Below are 16,283 nucleotides of genomic sequence, written 5' to 3'. Positions count from 1 at the left end.
TGTACAGCTCTGTACTGAGCTATAACATTCAGTCGGGGGTGGGGGAGGGAGCAGTACAAAAAGCAATGCAAGTAAATGATGCAACATTGCCCTGGTTACATGTGCCTCCCATCCCCCAAGCTCTTACTGGTGAGAGTGCTGTGTTTTTTCCGCCTGCAGGGTCACATTGTGGCTGATTGATTCTCCTTTCGCCTTGCTCAGTCATTCAGATTTGGAAAGTAAATAACAAGTTGACATCATTACAGCTCTCTGCATTACTATGACACATTCTTCTGCTACCACACACTGTTGATTAGCTGCGCAAGAGGAAAAAAACCCATCCTTGCTTTAAAAATGGAATTGGTTGATTACTGTGGGAAACCATTGACATCTAAAAACAATTTTAGGATCAAAGTTAACATGAATATATGGGTGTGTGCATTTATTAATAAGGAAAAATAATGAAAGGAGAGGTAGTTTTGAAGAGCCAGTATGGCACTGTGGTTACAGTGCCAGACTAGGACCTGGGAGACCAGAGTTCAAATACCTGCTCAGACATGAAGCTTAATGGGTCACCTTGGGCCAGTCACTATTTCTCAGACTAACCTACCTCACAGGGTTGTTGTGAGGATACAATAGGGAGAGAGAGAACCATGTACACTATCTTGAGGTTCTTGGAAAAAAGGTGGGATATAAATGTAATAATAAATAAACTAAACATCGTGAGTTGGGCAGAGCAATCCAACTCATGGTAAGCCAGTGGAAGGGGTACCAGCAGAGGAGGAGCCAGTGGGAAGCTCCACTGTATTCATTTGCCATTCGGAAGCCACTGGGATGGCGGAACATCAGCTCAGCTGGGAGCTCCATGCACAAACAGAAAAGAAAAGCTGGCTCTCACAAATACCCCTAAAGGCAAGTAGGCACTCCTAATGACTTCCATTACAATTATTTTCATAGACCATCCTTTTCCTCGGCATAACTTTGGCCCAGATTGGGACCCACAGGAGCTCTGAATGGAGTTGGATATTGCAAAAGTCCTGCCTCCCTTGGCTCCTCTTCCGCCACTTTCCTGGAACACCCCTTATGAACAAAATAATGTATACACAGATGGGATCACACCATTCTCTAATGGCAATCTGTAGGAGCACACATGTTTTTAAAAAAGTGCTCTCACAGACCATCACTCGGATGTTCAGCAGTCCCTCTGGTTCATAGGTTTCTTCCTCTGCATGGCAATGACAACAGTACAACACCATGTGGGGGGTTTACCTTGCAAAACCTGGTCTTTTTGAAAACAAATTGTATATTATAATATTGTAATTTCATAGTAGTATTCTGTAGTGTTATAGGAAGATTACTTCTGTATATGTTTGTAATTTCTATGGTTGTAAACCGCCTTGAGAGCAGTGATGTGAAAAGGCGCTACACAAATTAAAAATGAAATGAAATAGTAACTAGTGTTGTCTTCACATAGATCAGGAGTGACCAGCTGGTGGCCAAGCAGTCTGATCTCGCTCCCCAAGCATTTCCCCCCTTTTTGCTATAGCAACAAAAGGGGGGTTGTAAATAGTAGGCAGAGCACCCAAGAGGGTGAAGAGGCTAATGACCCCATCCCCAGTCATCCAATCAATAATTTGATGAGCAGAGAAGGACCAATAATCCTCCCCCCCCCCAGCTGATCTGTACAGTTTAGCTGAGGAGGGAGATGTGTGTACATGTTTGTGAATGCACATGTGAGATTGTGGGATGACTTTACCCATTTTTGGCTATACCACTATTGGCATGTGACCCTGGGAAAGTCGTCCAAGGGTGAACGCAGCCCCCAGACCAAAAAGGATTATCTGTTCTGATGTAGATATAAGGAAGCAAAGAATACCAGAAACTAATATAGTCATTAGCAAGGAGGTCTCCCTATTTTCTCAGCCCCTGTTTACATGTTATTGATATCAGTTAGGGAACTGGACTCCATGTTATTAGCTCTCTCTCTCCAAAACAGACAGAACCAATTATCACACTGCACTTTTGCACCATGTGGAGATGGTTCACACAACTGCCTATAATGCACAGTGCTAAGATGGATCATCTCTGTATGGCATGATTACAGGCTCTACATGTTATGGTGCCAGAAAAAAGTCAGTAGAAAATGTACAGTGCAATCCTGATAATGTACACTTAGAAGCACCACTGAATTCACTGAGATTTATTTCCTAAAAAATGCACTTAGGATTGTGATCTCTGTGTGAAGTGAAGTGTAGGTGTGTATATTTGTACATTAGAGTGGTGGGAGCAGGCTTGTGAAATCTACTTTGTTTTTTACTAGAATTGTGAGTGCTGTCAACCAGAATTAAATAATCCTGAGCTCAGGAATCCATTTTTAGTACCAGAACTGAATGGACCATGCAGTCCTTCCACATAAATAGCTACTCCTGGTTACCTCCCCCTCCCCAACATTCTTCATTTAACACTTATAATCTGTAGGAGGGGACAGCCATTTTGTTGTTACCATTGTGAAACAACTAATAGTAGGGAATTCTTGTTGTTCTACTTCAAACCACTCAGAGATCTACCACTAGATCCCAATCTGTCTGCTGCTTGCCCCTGCATTAGACCCACCAATGCAATCTACCTACCTTTACATGCATTTCACATTAAATAGTCTACTCATGGTAGACGTTTGCAGGCATTGTTCTTAGACTAGTATTGATTTTGTATGCTGGAGAGAGCAGTGTAAATAGAATCCCTGTCTCTTGGGACTTGAACATAGACCAGCTCTTGTGGTGGGCATGCTCAGTGATAAGTATATGCTTTACATGCAAAAGTGTGGATATCTGCAATAAAAAATGTATATGCACAGATTTTCACCTATTAACCATTTTGGGGGGAGTGGCTAGTGGTACTGTGTAACTTTGGAGGCAGGACCAGAGGTAGAGGCCTGCAGCCCTGTTTACCTGTAGTTCCCCTTCACACAATACACACACAAAGGGCATTTTTGCTATTTGGACATCAGTGGGGGCTGACTTCCAGAAAAGTGCAGTGCTGAAGTAGAAATTTCTCATGGGATTTTCCTATCCCATGTGATTCAGTGATTCAAATAATAAGGAGCAGCATGGGGTAGGTCAAGCTCCACTGGTAAATGTATGAAGCAAGTCAGTGTTTATTTCAGGCTTCTAGAATGATTACTTAAAAATAATGCTTCTAGTGATGGCAGTAATACCGGATCACAGCCTCCAGGCTGAAAACCTGTGAGGGCTTTTGACATATGGTTGGCAGCAATGCGAATCCATAACATATGGTGTCAGCAATGGAATCTGTGACACCCACATTATTTAAAATTAGATCCTTCGAAACCTTACAATGTCTCTTTGTGTGCTTAAGTAGAAACATGATCACAGCTCAGTGTACATGACGTTTGCAGATACTTTTTTTAAAAAGTAATTAACTTATCACTGAAAATGAGTGCTATGGTTAAAGGAAGTTATAAGCAGAGGAGTCCACATTCTTTAACACTGCAAACTGCATTTACAAAGAGCACAGAGGAATGCAAAGAACAGCAGCTTGTGAACTGACTGCCAATAACAAATTGTCGTGACATAACACAGAGGCAGCCAATAAAGTCCAAAGCCAAACCTGTCAGAGCTTATTATTTTTGAACAACTCAGTACCTATATGGTTAAATTAGCAGGCACATTAGGGAGACCTTCACAAAGATGGCTGTCTAGGAGACACATGGGAATAGCCTAATCTCCTATTATCTTTCCTAACCGTATGTTTCTAATATATACATTAAATACTACACCAATGCCCTTTTGCCAGACTAACAACCGACCAACCACTAGAGATTTCTTTCAAATTTATCTCATTCAGGAGAGTCTATATGAAATGTGTAACCATGAAGGAAACATAAGCTGTGATCACATCATAACTATCTCTTTTTTAATGTTCCTGTTTTATTAAGTAATAGAGATAGTTAAAAGAAAATCTCAGGAACCTTTGATTTAAAAACATGAGGTAGCAGAAAAAGATGGAATGACTTTCATTCTAATGGTGATTTGAAGTGTGCTATGCTAAATAGGTCCCTATGCTTCCAACATCTTTATATACAGATAAGTTCTGTCTTATGTAATCATCTCTACATAACCACACAAATTCACCCTTGCAGAAATTAATTATTACTGATTTTTCACCATTCATAAACTTATATCTATTTAAAGCAGGGGTAGACAATGTAGTGCCCTCCAGATGTTGATCACTACAACTCCCAATAGCCCCATCCAGCAGGACTATTGGTCAGGGATTATGGGAGTTGTAGCCCAACAAAATCTGAAGGACACTATGTTTGATTTAAAGGGTAATACACCAGTATTCATCAGTGTCCACACTGGCCTTGACTGAAAGGCTTGCGCTAGCATTTTTTTTTAATCCCCTGAGAGTGTAACATCTTGGAAGGTACCCTTAAGAATATACCCTTTAACTGTTTCTTAAATCCCCCAAGTTCAAAAAGGTTTATGGAGATTTGGAACAATTACTTTAAAAGGGGTGGGGAATTACATTTCTGTGTACAGCATTCCTCTTCCTCCAAATTTCCATTTTAAAAAAGCATTGTTTCAAATGTACAGTTTTCAATCTTGGGGAATTACAACAGATTGGAGATTTTCTAGAAACACCTTCGGAAAGAGAACTATTGGAAAAAGTGGGTGTGCTTGCATCCTGGATTGTAACTATATATGCATAACTCAAGGAAATTCAGGGAAGATAAGTTTTGTCTCCTCCCCACTGCAGCCACCTCTGTCCCACAAAAGGCCTTTCTGGAGGGTCAGGGGCATTTTATGAGCAATGTGGGATGGGGTGTGGAGGCTTGGATCTTATGATAAGTTGACTTTAAGGAAATTTGTGGAAGGAATGTTTCCCTTCCCCTCCTTTCCCATCAGCTCCCCATGCCCCATTCCACTTTCTTCTGGAGCTGCCCTTCTGACCCTTGAAAGAGTTTTTTTGGAGGCTGCAAGTGGAAGGAGGGAATGGGAAACTTACCTTCTAAAAACTTCTGAAGTTCTTATCTTAGGATCCAAACCATAGTGAATATTTATGGTTTAAGGGATTGACTGATGAAAGTAATTGGGATGGGGGTGGTCCATGGCCACAGAGGAAAAAGTACTCCATTACTGAAAGGGAGACTGCAAAGAAACATGATGCCACCAAATTACAGGCTATTCATATGCAACTGTGGCCAACTTGACATCCAGTCATTCTGGTCCAAATCCAACACTTTATCCACTATGCCAGTTTGACACTCAAAGGTACCTGCATTTCCTCAGGTTCATTTCCTTTAGGTGCCTTTCTTGTTGTTCAGGCATTGATTCAATTGTTAAAGTATTTTGAAGTGCCACTAAAATGCCAAGAAATTAATTTTATAACTAAAATCTGGGCACAGTTTTTATTAAAGTGAAGCAACTAAGAAGGAGGGATGCGGTTATAGTTCCAATCAATGTATTCAACTGGAGTTTGGAAAAGCCTAACAAGATAATTGTTATTGCTCATAAATGGGTTTGTGTGGGAGACTCATATCGCTAACAACAATGACAAACAGATACATGCTCAGGTTGGTTCCATCCAACACCTACTCAAAATCAATGGGTTCCTTTCTTCTTTGTTTCATTTCAAAGGCAAAATAATTGTTAGAGTTGTAAAAGAAAGTTAACAAAATCAAAGATGAAAAAGACCCTAAAACTCATTTAGTCCAAAGTCCTTTCCTAATATATGTGAAGCATTCCTCACAGATTCCTGTCTAATCTTTCTGGGAAGGACAAAGATTTCACAATCTCCTTAGGCTGCCCTGTTGACATATTCTTGTAGAAAGTATCTCCTAACATTTAACCTTACTTAATGTAATATTTCTAAAGTGTAATGCAATCATACTTCCTCCTAAACTCAAAACTTGAACATATGAAGCTGTCTTATTCAATGTCAAACCATTGTTCCAGCTAGCTCCATACTGTCTTGAACGTAGGAAGCTGCCTTATATTGAGTCAGACCATTGGTCCATCTAGCTCAGTATTGTCTACACTGACTGGCAGCAGCTGTCCAGAGTTTCAGACAGGTTCGCTCCCAGTCCTACAGGAAGGATGCCTGGGACTGAACTTGGGATCTTCTGCATGCAAAGCAAATGTTCTACCCCTGAGTTACAGTCCTTTTCTACAACTGACACTCTGACTTCAAGCAATTAAGCTTTTAATTCTCAGGCTTTTAACTGGAGATGCCCAAATCTGGCCCCTTATGATGGTTATATTGCTTATACTTAAAAAGCCGCCCTCAAGAAGCAGGGGCGTAAAGAAAATGACAAGCAAGTACAAAGAGGAAAAAAATCTAATAAAATTATAAAAGCCATTGAATCTTGAAGAACCTGTCTGCTGTGTGTTAGGCTGCAATGTGAGAAGGAAAGGTGCTGTTTGGTGAGGCCATAGGATATGAGGCCAGGGATAGTACATAATTGCACTACCATGGCCATCAGCATTCACACTCAAAATATGCAATTGTTCCATCATCTGGGAATGCTGCTATACAGAATATACACTGCCAGAAGCCCTATATCTAATTGGTGTGTTTGTTTTTTTTAAAGAAAGAAAGAAAGATGTGATATGGCACTTTGCACTTGCACCTCTTCATGTGCAATGTATTAATGTCAAATTATTATTATTATTATTATTATTTCAATTTATATACCGCCCTTAGCAGAATAGCTCTCAGGGCGGTGAACAAACAAGATAAAATACAATATATCATAATACAAATCATAAAAACATATACAAACAAACAACAAAAAAACACTACAAAAACACAATACGACAAAAATTAAAAAAAAAACGGATTAAAAGATTAAAATGGTTAAGAAAATTTAAAATGCCTGGGAGCATAAAAAGGTCTTTACCTGGCGCCGAAAAGATAGAAGTGTAGGCGCCAGGCGTACCTCTTCGGGGAGGCTGTTCCACAACTCAGGGGCCACCACAGAAAAGGCCCTAGATCTAGTAACCACCCTCCGGGCTTCCCGATGGGTTGGTACCCGGAGGAGGGCCTTAGATTCTGAACGAAGTGAACGGGTAGGTTCGTATCGAGAGAGGCGTTCCACAAGGTATTGAGGTCCCACACCGTGTAAGGCTTTATAGGTAAGAACCAGCAAAAATCCATAGACCTTTTATATGCTGATCCAAAATGAGACACAGCAAGCTTATGGGATAGCAACTAGTTCTTTGCTAAACATCACAGTGATAAATGATCAAGAGCTGGAGCACTGCACGTATTCTCTATACTTTCATCACACATGATTCCCATAATTTCAATTCCAGAAAAGATTATACAAACTGAAATGTGACCTCTGTTATCAAGCGTGCCACAGAAAATCATTTCAGGATGGTCAAGTCTCCATGTGGCTGTTATAGCATTGGAATGTACTTCCCATGTGCATCATCTGAAACATGTGTTAAGAATCTAGGCAAGCACCTAAACTCTCTGGGAGACCTGGAGCACTGTCATGAGTAATTATTATGCAATCCAGCCAATCTATGCAAGGAGGATGAATTATGATAGAGCCCTAACTGCACATAAGTGACATTGCCAGTAGCCACACAACCGAGATAACATTTGAATTGGCCCTTTGGCCCTGTATGTAAGTGTCACCATGTTGAAATAGCTCATAGCTGCAAATCTTTTTTGTGGCTTCCAATGTAGTTAAAGGAATTTAAGGCTGCCACAAATGAGAAGAATCTCATTGACATAATTGCAACTTCACACTACTTACACATAGGAGGGTTGTATTTAAAGCAACAACTATACCATGTTTTTGTGTATGAATTGGATTTTAGCAGGCATGGTGTCAGCAACGGACATACTGGGACATTTGCCAACTCCTTGCTAGCACCACTTGGATGCCCAGCACCAGTTGCTGCTTGGACCCTATTGCTATTGCAACCATTCTCCTTATGACTACGCGTGAGATTATCCAGCAGCAATGACACTGTAATGGACTGGGAGTCAAGAAGCCAACAGGTGTGTAAAGCCCCATCTGCATTATACATTTAAACCAGTATTATATAACTTTAAACATTGATGGCTTCCCCCAAAGAATCCTGGGAATTGTACAGTTCATCTCCTAAACCATGTGGGGAGCCATGTTCACACAAATGCTTGCCACATGGTTGCATTTCAACCACAACAGTGCTTCTGAATATCCAATGTTCAATCAGAAATCTTTACAACAACCTTGAAAGGTAGGTCAGTACTATTATCTCCGTATTACAGATGGGGGAGGATGCTGAGATAAGAAGTTGCTTGTTTAGGCTACCTAGTGACTTCATAGCTGAGGCAAGATTTGAATTAGAAACATTTTCCTTAGACTCTTAGGCCTCAGTCCTATGCACACTTACCTGGGGGTCATTCCCACTCAACCTAAAGGGGCTAACTTCTGAGTGGACCCATTGCATTATGTAACAGTAGCTATAGTGTAGTTATTCACTGTATTGCAATTTATATTTGTGGGCTAAGCTGTTAGTGGATATATACACACAAGCAGAGGTACATGTGGCGATAAATCAGTTTAAACTGGAGGCAATGGGAATACAAATCCCTGCTTGGTTAAGCACCAAACATATCAGAAACACAATATGCTGGGGGAGGGGGATGAATTGTATCAGTGAATGCAGGGGAAGCTTGGACAGTGCTTTGGAAAACACAGTGTGTTGTGGAAAATATTACAATGTTGTGGAAGAAGAAATAGTTTTAATAAACACACGAGCTGCAAAAACGGGAATTATTAAGAAGGTTCCCTTCTTTTTTAAAGCCATTCAGCCCAGTCATCCACAGCCATTAAGGGAACCTGGAGCTGGATGAACACTGAGCACAACAATCAGAGACAGCTGATGCAAATGGGATTTTGAGTATCTTTCAGAAGTATGTTGTAGCTGCCTTTATCTAAGCAGAATAATATTAAGAATAAATCTGTCATCGTCATACAAAGGCAGTGTTCCTTTATAGATTTATTCTGTTAACAAACAAAAAAAGGTCAGAACTATATATTAGTTACAAAGCGTTCTGTGCTTGGGGAGAATAATACCCTCACACTGCAGGGAGCTATGTTATCAGAACCTTGTCCCACTGGCCTGTCCCAAAGTAATGATCCATGGCTGCATACACGCCACAGTTGTCGGCTGGCTGCATTATGGGCAGAAAGAGAACAGAACCCTATCAACTTGAAAACAGGCCAGGCCTGGAAACCAAGAGGACTTCTGTATCTTTAAAAGTTGTGCAGGGGGAAGAGAGAATTCCACCTTGTGGTTTTTCCCATTACAGGGTTGAAAGAACACCTGCACTTGGCTGACTTTATCTTCTCCTAAAGATACAGGATCAGTCTCAGGCCATGAACGTGGCAACCATATTTGTGAAGGGTGCTGAGAGGAGACTTCTGTTCCACAGAGAGAGCTCCAGTGGCCAGACTGGTTTAACAGTCAGCCACTCTGATTGAAGCTCTGTGAGGGGAACAGAGTGTCTCCTAGCAACCCTCAACACCCTTCACTAACTACAATTCCCAGGATTCTTTGAGAGAAGCAATGACTGTCCAAAGTGAAATAAAGGCCTGGTGTGGATGTGGCCAGGAACAGCTTTGGTTTACATTTGGGTGGAAGGCTACATGTGCCTGCTGTAGAATAAATAGGTGGGGGAAATGCTGAAAACTGTTCATAATGTTTTCCTTTTGGAAAGGAAAGGGGCTTCCACTCTGCCCAGTGCCCAATCTCCTCTCCTCCCCTCTCCTCCTCTCCTCCCCTCTCCTCCTCCCCTCCCCTCTCCTCCTCCCCTCCCTGCCCCTCCCCTGGGTCAGTGTTGCACTACGACCTGGGAGACCAGGGTTCGAATCCCCACACAGCCATGAACCTCACTGGGTGACCTTGGGCCAGTCACTGCCTCTCACCCTCAGAGGAAGGCAATGGTAAAACCACCTCTGAATACCATTTACCATGAAAACCCTATTCAAAGGGTCGCCATAAGTCGGGTCGACTTGAAGGCAGTCCATTTCCATTTTCAAACATGATGGCACAGAAATAAATTCACTAATAGGCAAAAAACCTTGCAGTTTAAGAACATACCTATAGCCCACAGATATTTCTATCAAACTTTAAAAAGCAGTGAAATTGGGCAGCTATAGTGAATGCACCAGGGGAGCAGGAGACCTGACCTCCTCTCTGAGATATTGGACTGCCCTACAAATTGGTCAAAATGCAAACACCATTCCTGTGTAGCTTGGAAGAATTTGGTAATATGATATCTGAAATATCTGAAAGACTACCTCCTTCCCTGCAGACTCTCTCAGGTGTTGAGATCAACAGAGGGGGCCCTTTTGATAGTTCTGTCATCCTTGTAGGGCTTTAAACACTAGTGTGTGCACCTTAAATTGGCCCTGGAAATGAACTGGCAACTAATGCAACTGCTTTAAAACGGGTTATATGAGATTTAAAGGGAACCCTAGTCAGTAATCTGGCTGCTGCATTTTGATAAGTTTGTTTCCAAGTTGTCTTCAAGGTCAGCCCCATGTAGAGAGCATTGCAATAATTCAATAATTAAATTTGGTAATTACCAGATTATGGAGTATTGTGGCCAAGACATCTCTGTCCAAAAATGAACAAAGGTGGCAAACCAGCTGGAGCTGGAAAAAGGCACTCCTAATCACTGAGGCCGCCTGAGCCTCCAGTGACAATGTTAGATCCAGGAGTTCCCCCAAGCTGTGGACCTGCTCCTTAAAGGGAAGTGCAACCCCATCCAGAACAGCCCATTTCCCCACCTCCCAGACATGAGATCTCTGGACACATAACACCTCTGTCTTTTCAGGATTTAGCCTCAATTTATTGGCCCACATCCACCCCATTACTGCCTCCAAGCACCAATGCAGTACCTCTACTATCTCTCCTGATTCAGATGGAACAGAGATAGTTGTGTGTCATCTGCATATTGATGACCTCACTCCAAATCACCTGATGACAGCTCCCAGCAGCTTCATATAGATGTTAAATAGCATGGGGGACAAGATGGAACCCTGGAACACCACAGGATAGCTCGTATGGTGCTGAATAGTAGCCACACGTAACTAGTTTTTGGAAGCATCTCTGGAGGTATGAGCGGAACCACTGAAGCACAATGCCCCCAACTCCCACCCTCCTTGAGATGTTCTAAAAGGATGCTGTAGTCAACAGTCAAGTGATGAGAAATCAAGGAGAACAAAAAAGGTTGCATTCCCCCTTTCTCTCTCCCAACAGATGTCATCAACCAGGGCAACCAAGGCAGTTTCAGTGCCATGGTCAGGCCTGAAGCCAGACTGGAATGAATCCAAGTAATCAGTTTCCTCAAAGCATGCTTGAAGCTGGGCTGCCACCACCTTCTCTAGTACCTTGCCCAGAAAAGGGATATTTGCCACTGGGTCCAAGGAGGTTCTCTTAATTACAGAAGTGGCGATATTGTAAAGAGTCTTAGTTTAGGGAAGCACAGTCAACTATAATCAGAATGAATCTGTAGTCTCTTGCTCAGTTAGGGCTAGCAGTTACCCATACTGTTTCTGGAAATGTTTTTTTATAGGACTCTGATATTTAGATATGCTGAGATGGTATTCTCATAATCCAAAGCACCTTGAGGTGGCATATGCCTATAAGGAGCTTGTGCCTGCCCTGTTAATTGAGGTGCTAACAGCAACATCCATTGCTCCTTCAGCCATTTGGCCACTGATGCTACTTGCTCAGAGGTTATTAAATAACACCTCTAAACTATCCTCTAGTTTGGCCAGCCATTGGGGGGGGTGTTACCTAACACAATTGTTGCCCCAGGGTCCACACCCACCGCCACCTGCTGCAGTTGGTCTAAAAGCAACATTTGTAGTGTTCTTGCCAGATATTCAACAGAACCATGAAAACATCTGCTCTGATTTTCCATCATACTGCCCTAGGAACAAAGCCCTGGATTTACTTGTGCCCCTGTTAATGTGCCTGAACTCTGAATGGGCCTCTTTCACTTTAGGTAAAGGCCAGTGATGGAGTTAGGGAGTTACTTTCTAGGAAGGGACTACTGATTTGTTAATGAGCTCCAAAGAAACAAAAACAGAAAGATAATTGCACTACAATAAGAGAAAAACCTGTTCTAGTTAGTTCCCCAGAGTCAGTAAAGGACTCTGTAAAGAGTAAAGGACTCTGATATGCAAGATGAGGAATTACACAGTGTTGCCTTCAGGAGTGGGGAAAGGAAGAGAGACTCATGGGGCTTGGCTTCTCAGAGCAGACGGCCATCAGGCTCAGCATTCTTTCCAAGGCAGAAATGGTGCTTCATTACTCCTGCTCCCAGGTACATTCCACCAGCCTGCTTCTGCTCGTGCTGCAGCTAATAGCTCATTTATTATGTGAAGAGGAAGACTAGAGGGTCTTGTATTAGGAATAGACCAGACACTTTCCCTTTCCAACTCCACCCCCAGTTTTGGTCTCTATTGAGATGTTACCAGCTGCCTCCGCTTTTGTTTAATTGGGGCAGGGCCAGCTGCATTTTCTCTAGCTGACTTGGCTGATTAGAAACAGCTCTTCCCACTTCTGTCTGACTCTTGAGGAAACCTGGGAGCAGCACACACACACACAAAAAGGTTATATAAAAAGAAAAACAAAATTAGCAATTTGAGATGAGATGTTGCAAGAAATGGCACCTGAGGTTTATGTCCTTGCTGTATTTTATAGTTCAGTGCCAAACGTATATGCTTCCCTCAATGTGCAGAACTTGATAGCACATTTTTCAATTCCAGGTATGAACACAACATCTCTGTGTTACACAGAGGTCAACCTCTGTAATATTATATAGCAGACAATTTTGCTGATGACTAAGAGTAGCTTTGGACATTAAGTAAGCACCGAAAACAGATGTATGAGTGAGTTATTGTACATCTCTGGTGCCTGGACACCATATACGATTACAGGCAGCTCCCACATATCACTGTGAATGTAATTCATGTTCAGATCTTACACTGGAAAAGTAAAATGTGATCACAGAAGTCATTTATGCCCACATTGTCACTGAAGCTGCATTGGGGTAGCAGTCAGCAGCAATCTGACCATTTGGGCCCTACATGGTACTGGTGGCAACTCATGGCAGGGGTAGGGGAGGTTACTCTGGTTGTAAGAAAAGGCCAAGATAAAGGCTTCAGAGAAAGAACTGATTGAGGTTATTGAGGAGTAAAACCTACCTACCTAAAAACTCTGTGGGAGAGGTGTCAAGACTTTCTTTATCCAAAAGTATAATCCAAATGTATCATCCTGAAAAGAGTATTCCTTGTCAAGTAAGGAGAGTATGAATAAACCAGTTGTGTGCAAACATGCCTCTTTTGAGTCTTCATCTATGTATCCAATGGAAGGGGAATCTTCAATATACCTCTCCACAAGGAGTGTACCACATCATAGCTTTATAACATGTTTAATGACTTTATTTTTATCTTGAGCTGGTTCAGACATAATGTTCAGTTGATTCCCTAACCTTACGCACGCACACACTCCACACCTCTTTCCCTCTCCTATGCAAATTGCCTGCCCTTTTGTCACTGGGCCATAACCCTATTTAATTCTTACCAGGTTTGATGTTATTTAACCAGCAAATCTTTGTTAGTATTGCCATTAATCATAGTTAAGGTTGGTGCAAACATAACTGGGCCTTAATCATGATTGAAACTGGAGAAAGAACAAGCTGGAAGAGGGGGCATGCCATCTCATAACCTATCCCTGATCTGTTAACTCTGTCTATATCGTGGAAGTACACGTGTTGCAGAAGCAAGGCTGGGTAGAACAAGAGAGAGGCCCTTCTCAGTGACTGCACTCAATTATTGCCCCATGAAGCACAGTTGGAGGTCTCCCTTGCTGGTTAGCTAGTTGCTTATTATTACAGCAAGGTTTTGTTCTTTGAGGTTGTCAGTGTCGTCATGGTCTGGTTTTAAACTGCTGACTCTGTCTCTTTTACTGCATGTTTTAATTTTTTGTCTTATGAAATTGTGATTTTTAATTGTTGTAAGCTGTCCTCAGTGGTGCTTTTCCACTATGAATGAAATCAGGTTGACTGATGAGAGAAACAGGATGCTGGACTACATAGGCCTTTGGTTTGATCCAGCAGATTCTTCTGTTCTTAAAGACAACATTCAGAAAGAAAAGACTTTTGGCACAATTCTTAACTCATTTCTTGCACCGTTGAAGTCCCATTACTGTTCCACAATTCTAATTATGTGAATAATTGCAAAAGAGATTAGACACTGTTTGTTTCTCTTTTGTAACCAGCATACTGATATTTTTACCGGTCACAGATTAGTTCACTTTTTAACAGCAGTCTGTATAATGCCCTCTCAAGGAACTTTCCCTGAAGGGGCAACAAATGGAACAATTTCTAATTTCTGTAATTCTACTATTCATGCCCACATACTAGAAGAGCTAGAAAGCTAAGGATCACCGTTAAGGCACTACATTTCCACTTATATAATTATAATACAGCTTACTGGATGACAGGTAAGATTCACTGCAAACTCATTTAATAATTAGTTTCTAATGATACATTAGTTATGATCAGTGGATTTTTTTTTGCAAAAGGAACCCACACTGCAAAATTATGAGTAGTAATTCTGAAGTACAGCAAAATCTATGAAGAATAAATGTGAAGTAATATACTGCTTGAGTTGCCAAAACCTTTTCTGCACATTACAGTAACTTGTTTAAGAACACACTATTTTATATTAACACATCTTATCAATAGCCAGCACATACAATATGAAGTGGTCTCTACAGCTAAATATTTTCCCAATTATCATTTGGATTTCTTCCATACAGAGAAAAGATTGCAGCTCTGACATATTAACATACTCTGTCATCCTACTGAAAACATAGTAGTATTCAAATGAGTCTTTCAGAGCACTAAAATACAAAAGCATGTTTAAGGAGATGCCCTACATTCTCCTCACTTCTGTTGTTTTTATTTAATTTTATTTTCCTCATTTCCAATTTTGTCCTGCATTTCAGACACAAAAACCGGCTGCCAAGGTGACTCACAACAACAAAATACAAAGTGCCAAAGACACTTGAAGAGAGACACTGCTTACAAGTGCCTGTACGCTAACGCTAGGAGCCTGCGAACCAAGATGGGAGAACTGGAGTGCTTGGTCTTAGAGGAGAGCATTGATATAGTGAGCATAACGGAGACCTGGTGGAATGGAGAAAACCAGTGGGATAGGGTTATCCCTGGATATAAACTATATCGGTAGGACAGGGAAGGACGTATTGGTGGCGGAGTCGCTCTATACGTTAAAGAAGGCATTGAATCCAGCAAGCTCGAAACCCCAAAAGAGGCAGACTCCTCCACAGAATCGTTGTGGGTGGTGATACCATGCCCCAGGAGGGACTTAATACTGGGAACGATCTATCGTTCCCCTGATCAAAATGCTCAGGGAGACCTTGAGATGAGATATGAAATTGAGGAAGCATCCAAACTAGGAAATGTGGTAGTAATGGGTGACTTCAACTACCCGGACATAGACTGGCTGCATATGTGTTCCAGTCATGACAAAGAAGCAAAGTTTCTAGATATTCTAAATGACTATTCCCTAGACCAGTTGGTCATGGAACCGACCAGAGGGACGGCAACCCTGGACTTAATCCTCAGTGGGGACCGGGACCTGGTGCGAGATGTAAGTGTTGTTGAACCGATTGGGAGCAGTGACCACAGTGCTATTAAATTAAACATACATGTAACTGGCCAATTGCCAAGAAAATCCAACACGGTCACATTTGACTTCAAAAGAGGAAACTTCACAAAAATGAGGGGATTGGTAAAAAGAAAGCTGAAAAACAAAGTCCAGAGGGTCACATCACTCAAAAATGCTTGGAAGTTGTTTAAAAACACTATATTAGAAGCTCAACAGGAGTGCATACCGCAGATCAGAAAAGGTACTGCCAGGACCAAGAAGATGCCAGCATGGTTAACGAGCAAAGTCAAGGAAGCTCTTAGAGGGAAAGTCTTCCTTCAGAAAATGGAAGTCTTGTCCGAATGAAGAAAATAAAAAAGAACACAAACTCTGGCAAAAGAAATGCAAGAAGACAATAAGGGATGCTAAAAAATAATTTGAGGAGCACATTGCTAAGAACATAAAAACCAACAACAAAAAATTCTATAAATACATTCAAAGCAGGAGACCATCTAGGGAGACGATTGGACCCTTGGATGATAAGGGAGTCAAAGGTGTACTAAAGAACGATAAGGAGATTGCAGAGAAG

General features: G+C 41.6%; 1 protein-coding gene across 3 annotated transcripts in view; it reads right to left on the bottom strand.

The window, feature by feature from the left end:
- TBL1X (transducin beta like 1 X-linked) overlaps positions 1–16,283 on the bottom strand; it is a 262,884-nt gene that overhangs the window by 239,774 nt on the left and 6,827 nt on the right. Inside the window, exon 1 of one of the 3 annotated variants that reach the window (XM_061627077.1) lies at positions 10,307–10,386. The exons of 1 other annotated variant lie outside the window; for it this stretch is intronic. The gene's annotated coding sequence lies outside the window, so the exon portion shown is untranslated. Of the gene's footprint in view, positions 1–127; positions 148–10,306; positions 10,387–16,283 lie in introns of those variants that run through there. One more of the 3 variants, XM_061627081.1, reaches the window with a different exon arrangement.

The sequence above is a fragment of the Rhineura floridana genome, chromosome 5 (genome assembly GCF_030035675.1).
Source record: "Rhineura floridana isolate rRhiFlo1 chromosome 5, rRhiFlo1.hap2, whole genome shotgun sequence".
In the NCBI taxonomy this organism is placed as follows: Eukaryota; Metazoa; Chordata; class Lepidosauria; order Squamata; family Rhineuridae; genus Rhineura; species Rhineura floridana.
The sequence above is the reverse complement of the archived record's forward strand: the minus strand, read 5'-3'. Positions and strand labels throughout refer to the sequence as shown.